The sequence below is a fragment of the Parambassis ranga genome, chromosome 8 (genome assembly GCF_900634625.1).
Source record: "Parambassis ranga chromosome 8, fParRan2.1, whole genome shotgun sequence".
In the NCBI taxonomy this organism is placed as follows: Eukaryota; Metazoa; Chordata; class Actinopteri; family Ambassidae; genus Parambassis; species Parambassis ranga.
In genome coordinates, this window is record NC_041029.1 from 11121188 (window position 1) to 11138188 (window position 17001).

The window sequence follows — 17001 nt, forward strand, 5'->3', positions numbered from 1 at the left end:
TTCATTCAGCACAGCACCAAACAGCAACCAAACAAAAATAGCTTGTGATGAGGGGTGACATGATTTCCCACTGCCTGGGATTTCACAGTAAAGTCTCCAAGCTTACCAAATAAAATGACTACATGAATATTGCTATCGTAATCCTGACACTGGAACACACACTATCCAGGCTAAGAAACCAGTCATAATCTTAACACAGAACGTTATGAACATCAGTCTCACCTCTGTAATACTGATGACTGTCACACCCTTTGAGCAAAACACTGAAGTCACAACAGGTCTGGCAGAGCTGCACTGAAAGACTGTGGTTGTGCTAGGCAGCTTCCAGATGTTACCGAAAAAAAGTGAACCCATACCTAAATAAAAAAATCTGCATATTTATGAAAGCTGCCTATAATAGCATGTTTCTGATCAAATGATTGAGCCACTGCCCTTCCTGAGGAGTTCAGCTGGACCCAAACAAGCGGCCTATTTAGTATTTGTTGTTGTTGTGCACAGCGGTTCAGGAGGTGTGCCTGGCTCCAAACACTGAGCCAGTGTTAGGAGCACTGTCATTCACCAGCAGCATAAATGCACCACTGTGTACATGCATGTGTTTGTGTAGGTGAAGGTGCCGCTCTACACACTGGAGGCACTGTGAGTCATGATGTGTGAATGTATGCAGGCATCTTTGGTTTAAGGTGGGGAGGCAGACTTCTGCTGCTGCATGATTTCATAATCTAAACCAGATCCTCAATATGAATGAAGAAAGCCTACCTAACTTCTCACTGCATGATCCACTGCTGTTAGGGCTCAGGGTGAGGTGTCACCAGAAGACAGAGGCAGGCAGTGAAACCCTGGGTCGTCAATGTCACTTCTCTGGCTCCCTGTGCTTCCTGTTGAGGAGCAGGCAGCCTCTGCTGAACCTGTCCTCAGGCTGAGCACCTCTGGTCAGGCATGCCAGTCAGCCAGGCAGGGGTCTGAGGCAAAGAGGGAGGGGAGCTCACAACAGGAAAAAGGACAGCCTGCATGCCCTCGGCCGGGCTCTGTGCAGCTGTCAGAATCCCTGTCCCCTACAGAGTCCTACCCCCACTCTGCCTCTACCACCTCCAGCCTTGCACAGGGCAACAGCAGAAAGCTCAGGGGTGAAAGGATACCACTCCAACCATGCTCATCACTCCTGGGGCAGAGTGAGAGAATGTCTTTGGGGACACATTTCCAGTCATTTTAATATACAGATGCTGTCCTTTCATTGCACCTGTCAGCTTGTTAGTTGCCCTGTCAGTCTCTACCCATTCTCAGGAGAGTCATGAGGAAATGTATAATTTTATCAAGCTTGATTGTTAAAGCAGTATCTGACAGGGACACTTTAAATGGCTTTTTTTTCTTCCCCAAAATAACAAAGTTTGATGAAATATACTGTATACATTGTAACAAAATGCTTGTTTCCATGTGTGCTGTCACCGCTGAGTGTGACAGCATTTCTCTGCTCTGCCATGACAGGACAGTGATGTCCCCCGGCTAATTGGGAATTAGCTGTGTGTTTGCTCTGGCAAAAGGAAAAGCGGCCAGCGAGTACGTCCCTGCTTTAGCACAAAACTTTTCACAGAATGCAAACTGAAGGTCACTGTGCGATTTTCAGCGCGGGATAAAATCAGGGGCTGTACAGACGAGCACACGCGCACACACACACACAAACAGTCTCAGAGAGGGGAAAAAAGGTAAAAGCAGAGAGGTCAACAAACATTGAAAGGTGTAGAAATTTCAGTCTGAGGCCCGGTAGGCTCCAGCTGTGTGTGCTGCTCTATGTGAGCGTGGCTGGTCACCTTTGCTCAGCAGGTGATCAGAGCGCAGATATCAGCAGCAAGGAGGAGGATCAAAAGAAGGTCAGAGCAAAATAGCTAGAGGCCAGGCGAACAGCAGAGGAGCAGAATCAAAGAGAGGATTGCAAGGTGAGCGGCAGCAAAATGAGCAATAACAAAAGAAAAAGGAAGAAAATCATTTCTAAAAAAAGGTTTAAATATATTTGCATAACATTCCTCACATGCATACATTTACAAAGATTCAATTGTCTGCATATGTTAAACTGTATATCAGCCACAGCACAGAAAGAAGGGAATACAAGGGGAAGAGCTAAAGGCCCTGAGGTTGCTTGTCAAGACAACAAGAGGGAGATGTTGTGCTTTGCTTGTGCATCGTCATAATGAGAGAGTCACTGTAAACCCCTCAGCGTTACATCTAGCCTGTCGGAAACCGTTTACTTTACCTCCATCAACATTTGTGAGCTGTAAATGGCCTCTTTCTCCTTGTGTTTACATTCTACCAAATCTGGCCAGATGTCTCATTTAACCTGACGAAGTTAGGAACTACATCTTCTCACATGACCAGCACCCCCCACAAAACATCCCTGTCTTCCATGCAGCCTCCGCCTCTCACATCTACTATTAATGATTTCACTCAAATGCCCATGTGAGAGGAGCAAGTGTTTTTCAGTGGTAGCATGAAACCTTTTTAAGAGTTTTTTTTTAACCAGGACATGCTCCCTGAAGTGGAAGTAAAAAAAATAGTATCCACAACCAACAGCACACATGCACTAACAGATGGGCTGTTTGTGTTTTGCTGTTTCACTGCTGCCTACAACAAAATATAGCACTACACATAACACAGGGTGTAAAAGTCCCTAAAAGTCACAGCCTGAGATGGCTGGGTATATTTACTGTAAAGTGAAAAGATAAAATGTAGTTTCATCTATTTTGTGACTGATTCACAGCATCACTCTCACACTGAACCACTTCAGTTCAGGAGGATGGAGGTGTGGGTGGGTTATTGTGGAGTACTGGAGAGGTTCAAATGCAGAGCTGTAGGTGAGAAGATGAAAGAACAACACAGTTCTCTCAGTGTGGACTGGATTTAGTTGTCAGTAAATAAGCAATTTAATCACTTACGCCAAAATAAGAATCCAGAGCATCAATTTAACTTCACAAGGAGCAGCATGTACAGCATCCAGCTCCTCATTATGTACATCAGGGTGAGACTAAAGCACTTTGTACTCACATCTTGACTTCTATTCTGCGTTGCTCCTGGAAAACCATAACGCTCCCAAACAGAGTTTGTAAATGATGAAGTGGAATTTGCACTTGAAAATTTATGTTACGCATGCCCACAAGACTGTAATTACTGCACTGTCTTCCTGAAACCAAGCGTACCGGACTGAATGGCTCATGGCAAACATGTGTGTCATTACACAACATCTTCTGCTCTCTAGTCTCAGTAAAAACACAGCAAAGAGAAAAACTCAGCCCTTGTAAAACGATAAAAGTGACTGTATAAAATGTAATGCAAGCTTTATCAGAACACCAAGATAAAAAGAAGAATTCATCAGTCAGGCCCATTCAGCAGGAGAAGCCAGCTCTAAAAGGTGCTGTCCATAAATAAAGTCTGAGCAGAACAGCCGCACTCTGTCAATTCCTCTAAGTCAGCCCAGTAATATTTCACTTGATTTATCAGACCTCTTATTTGTTACAACAAACAGACCAGGACAGCAGTGAAGGAGGTGTTCAGTAGAAAATCCAATAAGTGTCAAGTGACACTTTCACATGCTCCACAATGACACTGGGATTCCAACGTAACATTCACCGTCTGTGATTTGTTCTTTTTATTTTTAATCAAAGCACTGCCAGCATTGATAAAAGGGCCAAACTTAAGGATTTTGTGTGCAGAAGGCCGTTTAATCTGTCATTAGTCCCAACAGACTGTTTGTGATGCAGCATGTGCAGCAGGATTAATGCTTATTGTATGTTTGTCCTTCATGCCTCAGGAACCTAGACACAAAGTCAGTTTTGCCTGAAAGTAACAAAGGAACCAATTCCTTAAAACGAAGGAACCTTATGAACACCAAATATAATAAGTCTTAAAAATTAATTGTCTACTCTAAGTTCAGATAATGTAATATAAAACAGGAAGTGGACAGGCAAAAGTGCACAAGGAGAACTTATTGACCATTTTCATCAGCTGGGATGAGATGGAGTGAGCATCACCCTGCTGCTGAATCTGTAATTTCTTATTTCAAATGTGTTCTTTTTTTCTTGTTAGAAATGACATCTAAAAAAAGAAACCTCATTGTATTTATTTTTAAAAATAAATTAAACTGTGATAATTTAGTTCAGTAACATGGTTCTTTACCTCTGATGGTGTCGTTTAAAATATCTTTTCCTAAGAGAAGATAAGTGTGGAGACAGAGGATTACACGCTGATGCGCAATTACGCACAGGCTCTTAAATCCATAGTCGTTCTCCAAACCACGCGCGCACATAATCCACCAATCAAACGGCATAATAAAACTTTTCAGCGCCTCATGGTTTATGCACTCAACCTGTCAGAAACTCGCTAAACACACCTGCAAATATCGCATCAGGGATCAGTTCAGCCGAATCCAAACTTTCAGCGGACAGCCCGCTCCCACGGGTGAAAGCGCTTTGCCTTACCGATCCTGCTCCGTCTCCGACTTTCCCGGTGCTCGTCCGTACCCAGCAACAGTGGAAACAGATTGGTAAAGACTGCCAGCGCTAAAAGCAAACCTGTCCAGTGCGGCGGCTTTGTCGAGTTAAAGAGTCCTACAGCTGGATGAGCCTTAACAGGAAACGCCTTTTCACAATAACAGCAAACAAGCAAACATGACAGGTGAATGTGTCAGGGCGCGCCTGCCTGAAGGCAAAGCAAATACATAAATAGCCTTTGTATATAAATCCACTTGACTGTCTTTTTTAGTCTTACTACAGCCACACGTATAAAAATATCAGTCAGAGAGACTTTTATTTTGAAATACATGACCAGATGTGTTCGCCCTGTTTCTGCGTGTTGCTTGACTCCAGTTCCCACCATTGACAGTGTAAAACACCGACCCGCTGGTGAGACTACAGCACGGCATCAACACATCATCGATCCAAACTGTTCTTCACACTTGGGGACTGTATTAACAATGGTACTATTGATTTTATTATAGCTAAGCCCATGTATAGCACAAGTATCAACAACTTCAAACTTTTTAAGATACCAGTAATAACACTGTCACTCACTTTAATGTTATATGGACAAATAATGAATATTATAATATAGCATAATATATAATTATCACCAAAATAAGAGGCTCAATCAGTTCATCAATGGAGATTTTTATTAATTTGAGTGACACCTGACTCCACACCCACTGTAGTGACTATAAAATTACTGGTCAAATCCACTGCCACAGACAGGGCAGTCAGCTCTATGAGGTGTTTATGCTGGCAGATTGGAACTTTTTCCCAGACCAAAAATAGTTAGAGCAGGAACAATAAACATCCTACAATACCAGCCTTGTTCTCATCATCCAAGAAAAACAGTACGCTGAAAATTTGAATTAAATGCTCATTTCTGATTTGTTTGTTCCTTTAAATTACCTCATTTGCTCATTTTAATCTGACAAGAGCAACAGTAGCATTTTCAGTAGCCCTGATTTTAATGTGCTGAATGGACAATAGCATGGACATGCAAAGGACAGGTTGTCACCAGCAAGGTGATGGATTCTCTTACCTCCTATTTATGCACACAAGATTTGTCCCTCTTCATGTAAATGTTCTGGCGCGAGCAGCGGCCATAAAAATAACCCACAGTCAAGAACACAGTGAATGAAACACAACACTGCCATCTCTACCCACTCACCACAGCCATTACCACCTCTGACTAAGATGCCGTCAGACTTCAGTCCATTAGTGGAGATTTTTGTCTTTTACACGGTGCTGTTAAGCCTTTCAAGGACAAAACTTGAACACAGAGTGGCTTTACACCTTGTTATTTTCCCCTCATTGTTCCTGCCTGCCTGGAGAGCTACTGGTGGTGTCTAAAGGGCAGGATGTAGGCCAAATTCAGAGACTGGTCACTGTCCAAACCCTGCACCCCATTAAAGCAGCATGCACCTGCCACACATGAGGGTACAGACCAGACTGTTGGTGCACCTTGCCCTTTCAGTGCTGACAGTGCTGATCATAGACTGCTTATAGAGATGCGTAAACACATTGACCTTTTTTCAAACGTCTTCAATGACCTCTAATTTAAAAAGGAGCTACATTACATGGGAGCACTTCATTATACCTTTTTTACTCTCAAACAAAAACTCAAACTTATCAACCTCTATTAAACTAATGCATATTTTGTCTAGAAACTCCAGCGGGGGTTACATACAAAGTGTTTTTGGCCAGGACCACAGCCAACCAGCCATGAGAACTGAGAAATAGTTTTGTAAATAACCCGTGTAAAACCTCTACTGATTACCTCATGAGGGATTTATCATGAGGGCACGCTGAAACTTCTCATCTAACTTTGGCAAGAAAGCCATATGATTAAAATGCCCACAGCTGTTCAGACAAGGCCTTCAGAGGCCAAGGAAGCTGTAAGAGGTGTATGACACAATAGAAGCCCTCAATGTCAGAAAGGAACATGAGTTGTGATGTTGCTTTTTGTGTTATGTATCATATATTAGATGGGACAGCACTTATTACCATGGCAACCAAGGCCCAAAAAGGCTCTTTTCCTAAAGCCATTCAAGCCTAAACCTACCAAAGTTAAACTGACTAAAAACAGCAAGACTAAAGCAAACATAAACATTAAGTGAAACTGGAACTTAGAGTTCCATTTTTGAACTCGATCGTCCGCATGCCTGAGCGAGCCCAGCAGCTCCCCTTTTTTCTCCTGATGTGAACTTTTTTGTGGTCTTTGTATGGTCTTACACAACAGGGTGATGCACTACCGACACTAAAGGGGTTCCCGTGGAGCTGATGTGAAGGGAACCAAACCAGATGCGAGAGAGAATGTGTGCAAGAACTTGCTGCTTCTTCTTGTCACTGGTGATTGACTGTCAGTATTAAAACACCTATGTGTGATAAGAGCTAAGGTAGTGTCATCAGGACTACTGAACATAAAACAATACTGACCACATCTGGGGAAAAAACACCAAACTAAATATAATATTTAAAACGAATAAAGATGAAAAACTGTTTCTTAATTTGGTCTGAACAGTGTTTCTTATCGTTTCTTCTCTATCTGCATGCAAACACACCCTTTCTCCTCCTGGTAGATACATCGCCACAAGGTCTGAGCAGCTGTACAGTACAATCCATAAATCCTGACAGAGCTCTACAGACTCTTAAACTCCCACTCACACTGTTCTCAACAATCTGTCCATGCGTCAACCTGGTTTCCACAGCAACCAAAGTGGCAAACTGTGTCCATCTAACGTGAACTTTAAAACCCATCTTATAATGGAGCCTGTGATGGACCAGAGCGACGGGAGTCAGACAAGGAGTAAAACAGAGAGGGAAGGTGGCTGAAGGAATGATGTCACTTCGGGCTGGTGATTAACTTGTCGATGTACAGTGGGGATTTTTCCTGTGGAAAAAAAAGTCATCCTACGCTGTATTAAAGAAACATTTCTCAGTGACATTTCCTTGAGCATTATGCACCACTTTAATGGCTGTTGTGTACACTGATTTAATGTGGCTCTGTGCAAAAGGAAATGCATGGAAATGAGTTATAGTTTACTTTCTGCTCCTTGTTCAGTCGGGGCACGCCGCTGACCTGCTCATGGTCACTTGCCCTTGGCATTGCTTTTAATTAGAAAGCCATCACCTTGGAGCTCATTATGATGGCTGGCCATTGAGGCTCTAATGACCAAACAAAAAGGCTGGTACAAATTTCAGGGGAGAACAACTGAACTATTGAAGGTACATCAAAGAAACACTTTTCAAATGGAGAAGACACTATGTTGCTGTTACCTCAGACAACTATCGACTTCCTGGAAGAGGCATTGCTTAATAATCTGCAGCACAGACACTGTCAGTCAGACCTTGCACGTCCATCTTGCCTCAATCAATTTTTGAGATGCCTGCAGTGGGACAGATTCGTGTGTGACTGACAGTTAGCAAATGGAGAGGATCATGGGAAGGCTGCATGGATACAAGAGAGTGGAGAATACTGGACATATCCACACAGTGTAACCACTTATAATAAACCACTGATGACATTTTATTTAATCACTGCTAAATTTATATTTATTTTCAATTGTACTGAGGTCATACAATTATTTCCACAGCTTTAATAACTTAGTGGCTGAAATAAAAATAGTCCTTAATCAGCTGTAGCTTTACCAGCTGCAATATATGTTGGAAAATATTTTTTTTCCTGCAAACATTACTAATATACTAATAAACTAATCGAGATGGGAACTGTGAAATTGCTAACCTTGGTTGTTTAAATAAATTAAATAAAACTGTAAACAATAAGCAACAAAGCCTCGATACATGAGTATTAAAGAGCAGGGTTAACAGGCAACACCAAGACTACAACACAAATGCTCATTTGTCCAAGAAGAAGGAACAAATAAAGCAGCAGACAACAGTTAAGTGCCACAGTGAATTTGTGTAATTTCTTCCCCTTTCTCAAACCTCTGAAATGAAAACAACAGGTCACCTGACTAAATGTTTTATCAGCACCTGCACTGACTGGATCAAAACAAATGTCCACAGCAACCGAACTGACTCAAAGTAATCCTCTATATGTGCGTCTTGGATTGTTTTGTTTTTTTTTATTCACCTGGAGTACAACACATCAAAGAGATTTAATATTCTGGTACAAACTCAACAGCAGAGTCTTCTGCCATAACATTACAACAGCAGCCATATGCCAACAGCACCCACAGCCTCACTGTCTTGTGTGATTTATAACTTAGCAATTAACCTCCCAGAGCTGCTGGTGGCTTTCATGGCAATTTTCCCAGTGAGGGAGACACAGCTCCAACTGAGGAACAAAGGCTCCCAGCTCTCACACAACCACTGCACGCTATCAGAGTTTTATCCCACTGGGAGGACACAGAAGCAAAAGCTATACATATTAATAAGTGGAAATGCTTATTCCTACACCTTTACACAGCAGTCTGCCACAGAGTTGAACCACTGTCAGTATACCAAGATGCTCACCCTCAGGCATGTATACCTTAAGTGAACATATTTCAATGTGCGACCTCTCGAAATAGACTATTGTACACAGTCTGCTGAGAATATAAATGCAGAGGGAACCTTATCAGTGAGTTACCATGGTGAGCTGCAAAAGCACATCACAGTGTAAAGTTCTTTTTTAACTCTTAAACCTTTATTGTGGATTATAGCCTACCAGATCCTAACAGAATTCTGTAGAACAGACCAGAAATTTAGACCCACCTGTGATCAGAGACTGTATCTAACTATGGCGTCCGTGGGTATCTGAAAAGCCCTTTTGAGTTGGGTGGAAGGCTCCAACTATTGCCATGTAGGCAGCATTACAGTCTGCCTATTGAGTCTTAGTGGAGCTGAGGTGGGGAGCTTCACTAAAAGCAGAAGGCTTGTGATCCGATTCAGTATTGCCTGTTCCTCAAATTAGTCACGCCCATAATTATGCATGATTTTAATACAGAATTAGAATATGCATTTGGTTTATCGGTGTATTATTGACATGTAAAGTCTAGATCCTGATGTACTGTATTTCTCCAAAAAGGCTCAGACATTACAAACAGCTCAGCACCTGCTCCACTGAGCATTCTAAAGTTACTGCACTCACAAGTACAGACAGATAACTTGAACACCAGCTCCTCTGGTCAGACTGGAAGCATAAAAATACTTCAATTCCCTGCATAGCCTGAGAGAAATGGTGAATGAGAGGTATGCAGCAAACGGTAGAATAAAATTAATAAAGACAAGTCACAGAGGACATATTGATATCTCATGCTCACTCATATCAGAACATCTTCCCCTATTCGCAGGTAATGAAACAGTCATAGCTCATGAACCTGCACCCTCACTTAATTACAGTCAGACTGATTTATAGGAAAGAAAATGCAAAGATAAGTAGAACACATTTGTCTTCTCCAAATTTCTCATTATGGTGACTGTGTTATTCTATGAAAGAAAGACAGTACATTAAAAGAAAAATAATATATTTGAGCACTCCTCTGCAAAGGAGTCATTTGTAGGAAATGAGGTTGCTCATAATCAGGGTCTATTAGCTGCATCTACTGATATAATCAGTCCTTCTGTGGCTCCACTGCCAAATGGAAATTATTTTCTTACACTTTCTCTTCAAACTACCTTCTTTCTGTGCCTACTAAATGGTCTTCACCAGTTGAGTGGAAAGTCTAAACTGCCTGTGAATTTATCTATGCAGTAGTCCTGTGATGGACAGGCAACCAGACAACAGTGTTTTCCAATTTTTATAAGCTTTACTCTTTTCTTGCAAAGCCAATTCGCATTAGCTTCTGCTCATCTGCTGTACTTTGTTGTGACAAAACAATGTGTATTGTTACTGTGCGTTCACACCAAGTGCGACTAAAGCTGTAAAATCGCTTTTGTCGCAAAAAACTACAGCTGCTTAAAAAAAAAGTTCTGTTCGCCTTTGTCGCACAAATGTTCGATTTTGCTTATCCATTTAAAGGAGTTGCATGCAGCTTGACAGCCATATGCTAGGACTTTGCTTGTAGATTCCCCTCCAATATAAATAATATATATATATTCTCACACATTTTATCAACTCAGCAGGCCAGAGTCTTATTGTGGCGCTCTCTAAAAGCAAAAAGAGAAGGGTCAAACAACACCGGGTATCACCGATAGCAGTGACGAACTTCTCGCATGTCATTTTGATAGGAACTAAAGTATAATAGGAGTTTCTGAGTATGTTTCCTGAGATCCATGCAAGCGAAGAACGTCTACATTTTGATTGGTTGTCAGTGTTTTACAGCTGAAACGTGTCGTAGCTGATTTGCATAAAGTTCAGCCATCTTCAACTTGTTTTAGTCGATCTAGTCGCTCAACTTTTGTAGCTCATCAAGCTTTTGTAGCTTTAGCTCTTGCCCATAGAAAGTGAATGACTTCTGGCATTTTTACAGCTTTAGTCGCTCTTGGTGTGAATGCAGGGTTACTGTGTTAGTATTTACCTGACCCAGATAAATTAAAGGAACATTGTGTAAAATTGTGTATCCTTCTCTGGAGGGGTGCCAGTGAAAAGTCCAGATCAAGGTACAGCAAGAACCCCATGAGAGACTTAAGACGTATGCAAACCTTGTGTGCACCTGTCATTACACTTCAGGTGTTAAGTCATGCAATACAACAGGGAAGAGGACACTTCATGGTGCACATTATGTCAGGTATTATCTGTAGTGGGCTGCCATTATGATTTCTACATGTATAATTTTGTTGCCATCAGCTGAAGCATTTTGAGATTTGATTTGGGTGAGAGTAGAACTTACAGGGTGCAGCAAGGTGTGAAATGTTTATTGAATTGTTCTTGCAGCTGTAATGTAAGTATTTTGTCGCCCTTGTTTCACATCACCCTCTATTATTCTTTTTATTGTCTTGATTTTCCACCCAACATCTCCTGTTAAGTGACCTCCTAATACTTTTTGTCTGTCTTTGTTCATTTTTACTCCCCTCTCCTGCTCTCTTCTCCTAAACTCAGCTTCTAATCATTTTTCACTCTCCCATACAATCGTTTCCTCCTGATTTCCACCCCGCCTCTCACTCTGTCTCTCCCGTCCCGCCTCCCCCTCCCATTTCTTTAATCGTTCTGTTTTGCGCTGAAGGTTACTCTTGCCTGCAGGGCTGTGAAAATGTCAGAAAGGCCCACTCCATTTTCAGCTACGTAAATAGCCATTTCCCGCCAGAGCAAACCCACTTTCCCGGGTCTGACCTGCCACATTGCACATCACATTTTCCCACCTCCATCGGTAATACCTGAGCGCTGTAGTTCGGGGGAAAATAAGCCATGCTGTCACTTTGACAGAACAGTATGCTGCCATTGTCTTCTCTTTTCAATTACATTACATACAACTTCGGAAACACTGCTAAATAAATTAGAATGGAATGCTGCTAATGTATTCATTAGCCTCATCATAAGGAGAAGAAAATGATGTCTTTTAAATTAAAAAAAATAATTGTCTGATATCATACACTGTAATGCATGGAATTTAAAATTCTAAAAATTGGACTGAAAAATTCTAATTTATTCTCAAAAAATGCAACAACAGTGCTAATTTCACCTTCCAGTGTGCACCTAAAACAAGTAAAAATGGACTTTTCAACCTTGCCTAAAACCCACTTTGTTCTCCGCAACATGCACAAACTGTTCACACTGTCATTTTAATTTATCAGCACCAGAGAAAATATGAGAGTAGGTGTTCATTGACAAGCACAGAGAAAGCACTTACAGTGCAGAAGAGAATGATAGAGAGAGGAAAAAGCCTCTCTCTTACTTCTTCAAGTCACAGAGTGTTGCAAATCAAATTTTAGTTCCATTAAATTTTTACTCCCTAACACTCAAAGGACTGATGTGGTTTTTAAGCGAGTGCGTTTTGTATAATTCTCTAAAGATTCAGTGTTTTCTCTGAATTAGAATAAAGCTTTGAAAAGACGCTTAAAAGGAATGTTGCAGAAAATATTAATAGTGGATTTCTACTCTTGGTGAAGAAACTAAATCAATTATTTGATCTTTCTATAACAAATATTTTTTTTATTTTTTTTGTACAACACACTTTTGAGCTCCCCGGAGGTCATGCAAGGCTACCTCATTTCCGTGTGCCGTGTCCCAGAAAACCCTGACGGGCTGCACGTCACTCCCGTCCTCCACCTCTTCTTCCCTTTCAATTTCCTGCAGCTCTGCAAGACAATGCAGAGTTACATCAAAAGGCCGGCATGAAGGGGTTGATAGCTCACATAAGCAAAAAAGAAATATATATATATATATTTACATTCACCTGTATTTGGCCAACTCATCATCATCTCTCTATGCTGAAGTTCCACTTTCTCTGAGGTTTCCTTTTGAGGAAAAAGCTGTTCTACTACAGCAACACAAAGTCAGGGGAAAACAGGTGCGGTACAACATGTGAGCGTGGACAACTTGCCCTCTTCGAATCCGCGTCAACGCCACATTACACAACTGAAAAGCATCATTTCTCTCACACTTGTGTGTTTTCCGATTCACACTGACAAGAAGTATTGATTCACGCCACAGACTGAGCACGTGCTTCACACTGCATGTGGCTGCAAAAGGACAGATCCGTGCACACGCGCAAGATAGGAGTAGAAATAACAGGGAAATGATGCACACAAAAACATAATTGAACAGCCCAGATATAAAATTACTTCTGGATCCATTCGGGCTAATTTACCTTGGTTTACTCAGTGTTGCGCTTCTCTTAACAATGGATATATTGAGTCAGCGCTGTCAGTCTGGCACTGCCCCCCTGCTGCGACTGAAAATGACTTTCAACAGCTTGATCGAATTAATTGGCTTGACTGTTGGGCAGAGGAGGATAGATAGACCATTAGCTATTGAAAGGAAAAAAGATTGACAAGCACGTTGTTTCTCTGGCATAATTGAGAGGGAGGACAGCGGCTGGAGAGAGAGTGAATGCTACACAAAGAAAGCAGGACAAAGGAATAGACTTTGCAAAAAAAGAAAAAACCGAGCCTGCTTTGTTTCCTCTCCCTGCCAGGAGTCAGATGTTTTGCTGTGCTCCATCTTGTGAAGCATGACTCCCTTTTCTCCTTAGACACAAAACCTATCATTTGGACATTTGTGGAGAGACGACAGAAAAGCAGCTTTACCAAAGACAGGAATAGACATTTGAGGGATGCAGAAAAGGGGGGTGTGGTGGCAGCATGAAAACTATTCAGCCTGGAAACATTTTCTAGTACTATACGATATGTGAATAGTGTAAAATTGTTTTGATGAGAAGGGCCAAAGCAAGAAAAACTAAAGAAAAAAAAACAATAAATGCTGATGCCATTTATGATAACCCAGAGGAGCACCACAGAGCGGTGGGGCTGGAGCTCAGTGGATGCTGCTTCTGTGAGTGTTGCTTTGAGGGCAGCACGGTGGCAGAGGTATGGAGCTCATTCTAATTGGATCTGTCAAAACTCGCCACCGGTTAATGTAGTGCCTCTATTAGGCAAAGCTGCAGCCCGTGACCTGCAGCTCTCCGAGCATGATCAATGGCTCTATTTATTATTTTGCTCTTGTTGCTGCTGTTGTTTTGTCGTCGGTGATGCTGATAATGTTTATGATGATGATAATGGTGATGATGCTACACTTCTTTAAATACTTCTTAACATCTGCGTCTGTGTTGGTGGTACATATTAGGGTGGTCTCAACTATCAAGCTTTGTTATTACCAAGCTTTCTGTTCACAAAATCAAAGTGGCAGATTCACCAGCCAAAACTATAGGCAATTACAAACCAAACTGGTTTACTACCTATAAAAACATGTTATTGACTTTATTGGCTGAAATTATGAGAGCAAATTTTATTTGCTTTTTGGCTACAGGCCAAAAAAAGGCCACATTAGCTTTGTACAGATATTGCGTGTCCCTGACAGAAATATATTCTATTCCAGCAGGAAAAAATCACATCCAAAGTCTGCCCATGCCTTTGAAGCCGTCCAATCAGAGCAGACAGAACAGACATTTCAGGAGGAAGACAGCCTTCCTACAACTCCTTCTTTTCCAGGAATCATGTAAATATGCAGAAACCAATAGCACTCCGTAAACCATTTCAGAAACTCTAAACCCTCACACACTCATCTCGTTCATTGTAAGTGGAAGCTACACATACTGTACCTTGTTTACTCAGAACAGCCTACACTATCCATCCTTTTATGTGATAATACCTGCACATCTTTTAAAGCAAAACAAGAAACAAATAAAAGGAAATCTGGTAATATAAGAATATTATAATGGTTTGACACTGTATGGTCTAAAATGTATTATAAATTAGATACAGGCTAATATAATCTAATGAACTATTTTGGCTGAAAAAAACATGACATGTGTGTATTAAAGTATGATGTAAAATCAGCTCTGTGCAAGGGACTGATGTACCTCCCTCCTGCATAAAACCATATCACCCAAACAGAACACTTTGCTCTCTCCCAGTTTGCATTTTTGGATAAAACTATTTTTAGGGCTGCCTCAGCCGACCCTGAACCATCCCTTAGTTTTGCTGCTATAAAGCTTAGATGCTGTTAGACATCCCATAATGCACTGCACTCATCTTCTGTACCTCTTTCTCTGCATTTATCGTACATGCTACTCCTATCCTTCCTAGCCGCCCTCTTTCCCCCTGTACCCGTTGGTCAGAGTTACTGGCCTCACCTACCTGTTCAGTGTGGGCTGTTGTTCTTCCACCTCTGCCTGTCATTCCAGCAGGTTGACACAAATGGGCTTCTCTTCTGGTTCTATCCAAGGTTTCGTCCTGTTAAGATGTAACATAATACTGTTAATTTTGTGGATGAACAGGACACCACTTCAAGCATGTTTTGGCAAATAATGTTTTTTTTGTTAAATGACACCTAAAACTAAAAAGGATAAAGCTAAGTGTCCCAAGCACCAACAATCTATTTAACCCATCATCCACCAGCTGAATGATACCATAAAGAGGAGAGATGGAATGAACAGCAAATCCCTACCACTATATACAAAAATGCAGATCTGCTTAAGGGGTCAATTCCAACACAACCCCCATCATTTCCTCGCCCTCACAGCCACCTGACACAAGTATAACCCTACAACAATAAATAACCCTATCATTCAGGGAAATCTTTTGACCTTGCTGTGAACATTTCTATTTTTAACCATTCTCTTGTCTCTGGCTCTTCTAACAGACGCGATATCTCACTCTCCAGTTACAGTAAGTCACTCAGGAAATGAGAACAAACTATCCCAAACACGAAATGTAAGTAAACCATTCTGAGGTTTGCTGCAGTGTCGTCTCTGCTTCGCCTGTCTCAGATGGGGGGGAAGGGATCAATACCTCACTGTGCCAGAGCCTCGTAAATCTGTAGAAATCTTTTTATGCTACATGAGTCCTCTATTTATCTCCGGCTACACCGTTACACACAAACAAGGCTTTTTCTGGATTTGGACTGGGCTTCGTGGGGATTGATTGGAGCTGTGTTTATCAAGCAGCTCTGTTGTGTTGTGCTGTGTTGTTGTCTTATTCTGTTCACATCAGATTTCTAAAAGTCCGTCCTATGTCCTGGCAAGGTTACAGATGATGAACGACTTCACTTTCGCACGGCAGTTTTCCTCCTCCAGGACACATGCTGCTGTTCCTCTAATTCCTCCTCTCCTCCCTCTGCTTTATTCAGTCTCATTCTCCTTCAATAAAAAAATATTTTCTTTCGACCCAAACAAGTTAATTTCCTCTTTTCTGTCACACGTATAATTTTCTGAAACACTTGCTGCTATTTTAACTTTTCCTCATTCTTCTCATTTTTTGAAGTTGGTATGTAGAATAACAGAGGCTGCATGTGAGCCTTGACTCCCTCATACAGAATAAATCTTACACTGACCTCAGGGGTAGCCTGTTTTAGTGAAATGTGAAGTGTGTGTTTCAGCCCATGAAAGCTCCTCTGGCCTTGCTTTGAGTCTCACACACACCACCCATCTGTTAGAAACAGTGTTGTGTCTGTAACTAACAATTATTTGAATTAATGTCCTAATTAATAATAATCATTGTCACAGACAGCTAAACCACCTATTACCTACTGCTGGTAAATGAGCTTACCGTGTTTTATTTTTTGTCACAAACAGTCACAATTACCAATTCGGGTCTATGCCAGCAGCCATGCAATGCATTCTGTATCCCAGACTAGAATTCACACTGGCCGCGCCTCATTTGAATGAACTCAGGTAAGGTCTAAGCTATTTTATGAAAATTGTGCAGCTGCTGCCTCCCCCCCAAACTCTATAGATCTGGCGTGAAGACAGATTTATCAACTGCACCATTTACCACCACAAATATTTTCTCAAAATAATATCTGTCATCTACTTTTAATGGTTTCCAGATGAGCTATGCTTGATCCAGTTTAAAATTTAAAATTCAGCGTTTCCCACATACCAGGTAGCAATTTGTGGTGGCACCTTGGCACTGGTGCAGGATAAAGTGTTGCATAGAAATACAATGCATTAGG

General features: G+C 41.4%; 1 protein-coding gene across 1 annotated transcript in view; it reads right to left on the reverse strand.

The window, feature by feature from the left end:
- The window catches only part of znf385c (zinc finger protein 385C), a 107800-nt gene extending 103257 nt beyond the window's left edge, over nucleotides 1-4543 (reverse strand). Inside the window, exon 1 of the mRNA XM_028412028.1 lies at nucleotides 4464-4543. The gene's annotated coding sequence lies outside the window, so the exon portion shown is untranslated. The remainder of the gene's footprint in view (nucleotides 1-4463) is intronic.
- Between the last annotated feature and the right edge of the window lie 12458 nt (nucleotides 4544-17001).